Below are 2,504 nucleotides of genomic sequence, written 5' to 3'. Positions count from 1 at the left end.
AAATTATCATGGTTGTTGGCAGCATGTTTCCATGCTCTGAATGTACAGCTGCACCTTGCACGAGGCACAGCATGAGTAGGGAGGAAGGGTGGGAGCTGTGAGGGACAGTGCTGCTGCTCCAAGGACACTTTGGTTTGTCCAGAAAAGATGGGGGTGGGGAAGGAGGATGGGTGGAAAAAAAGGGGGAGACAGGGAAAATGAGAGATGAGGTGGTACCAAAGACCATTCCCACTGCAAAGGCAGGATGCCAGCAGCTGTACCCCCTTGCAGTAGCCTCACCTTCTGACGGCCAAGATGATAAAGTTGTGAGCATGCCACAGACCTGCATGCAGCAAATTCCTCAACTGCATCGTTTACCTGTGTGCAAGAGGCAAGTGGTATTTTATGGGTCTTCTTACCCATTTCTTCTGCATTTTCCCCCCTTTCCGCTGTAAAAATAGAGCCTGCTTCCACATCTCTGTGCAACCCACAGCATGTAACATCAGGCTGGATTAACACCCAAAGCCCTGCCAGAAGCCAGCCCTTTGCTACAGCACTGGTTAAAAACCGAGTTCACTGCTGGTTTAATCCCCACAGGCTAAAAGCCACAGGCGCGTGACTGAACTCAAGGAAGCCCCCAGCCGACACCGGCATTCCTGGGGGAAGCAAAGTCCGCTTTCCTCCAAAAGTCTCCTTTTGAAACCTGCACTTCGCTCAGCTGATGAGGAGAGAAAGGAGCGGGTGGGCAGGGGGAAAGAGGTTACTGCCAGGGGTTTCTCACGCTGCCTGGGCTTGGGGCACAGCAGCTGGTTGTGCAGAGATCGAGGAGAGGAGAGGCGGGTGCTCAGCCCTCCCTGGTGAAGATCAAGGGAGGTAAAACAGAGGGGCCAAGAGGGCAGCATTCTTGGCAGGGGAGCACGCTTTCCAAAGAGCTGCACATGCCAAGCGCTGCTCTCGGCAGCTCTGACAAGCCCAGAAAGCAGAGTCTGCTTTGGCTGTAACCCCGTTTCCTGAGGGCACAGGTGAGGATGAGACACTGAGCAAAGGTTTCCAGCTTCCAAATGCTCCCCACTTCCAGCCTGATCCAAGTATCATGGCTTTCAGGCACCGACCAGCGCTCAGTCTCTGCTTTTTACTTTTTTAAAGGCGGCTTCAGACATCGCCTGGATATTTCACTTTCTGGCAGCAACACAAAGAACGGGGCAAAGCTACTGTCTCATGATGGTCAGAGTAACGGGATTCTCCTAATTCAGGATTCTCCCCCAAACCCTGCGTCCTACTGCCAAGTGAGAATGACACAACAGCATTGCAAAAGCTGTCTAGAAATGACAAGTCATCTGCCAGCCAGGAGGAGTAAGCACAGTTACCAGGGGTGCGGTGCCATGGCCCTGCGGTCTCTGCTCAAAAGTTCAGCATTTTCCTTCACTGCAGTCAAAGAACCCGGAGAAGCAAGTTGGAGGGCTGGACCTTCCTCGCGCTGCCACAATGACAGAAAAACCCTGAAAAAGCAGCAGCCCTGGCTCCGCAGCATTACAGTACCTGGAAGAAGTACAGCTTGCTGTTTGGACACGGGCAGCTTGAGTCTCTGCAGATGAGAGCGCTTCTGCTTTATCATAAAATAACTGGGAGAATGCAAGATTCCGCCACGGGAGCCGTTCATTCCTAAACGGGGAAATGCACACACTGACAGAACGGTGGGACCGTGCTGACAATTTCCATTCAAAGATAGCTCTGCTAATTACAACAAACTTTGTACCAGGAACAAGTCCTAGAAACAGCTGTCTAATTTGTTGGAAAAAAACCCTCACCCTTGTGCACGCCTCTCCCCTCTTCGTACACTGCTGACAAGAAATCTGTATTTTGTCAAACTGGTGCCAGCAGCAGCAGGTAAAAGGGTGCCATTATAGCACAGGGTCATGTTATCAGCTCCATATGTAATTAAATGTTTCAATTCCCCAATTAATAAATTAAATAGAGATTCTGGCTAGAGAAAGAGAGCCGTTTTCCCTCCTCTTTACTAATTTAGTGCAAATGCTTATCTGCTGCTGCTTGCTGGGGAGCGGCAGACTACCTCTTCCAAACCCTCATGAGTTCAGGCAGCAAAGGGCCCTGGAATGGATCCTCCGCTCCAAAGAACAAGGCTCAGAAGAAACCCCCCAGCATCGACAATGAACACAGACATTGCCTCAGGACCTGCCTTCCCAGCCTCTCCCCAACACGCTTCTCTGCACGCCTGCCCTGAGCCCAGCTATGCTCAGTATCACCAAACTCCCGCTTTTCTGCTAAAGCACATTCCTGTCCCAGCGGCTCCCGAGTGCTCTGCTGTCTTCAGAAGAGAGGCACGATGAGCTTGTGGGCCCACGCACCATCCTGACCATCTGGGAGCTTCATCACGCTGCAGAAATGTCTGCCTAACTTTGCCAGCATCATTATTTTTTTTCCCCCCCAGTTCCCTTTCTTCATATTGAAGCCAGGAGGAATCTGAAGGCATAGCACCGGAACAAAATAAAAACACGGAGGGAGCG

This window comes from Falco peregrinus, chromosome 15 (assembly GCF_023634155.1).
Source record: "Falco peregrinus isolate bFalPer1 chromosome 15, bFalPer1.pri, whole genome shotgun sequence".
Lineage (NCBI taxonomy): Eukaryota > Metazoa > Chordata > Aves > Falconiformes > Falconidae > Falco > Falco peregrinus.
The sequence above is the reverse complement of the archived record's forward strand: the minus strand, read 5'-3'. Positions refer to the sequence as shown.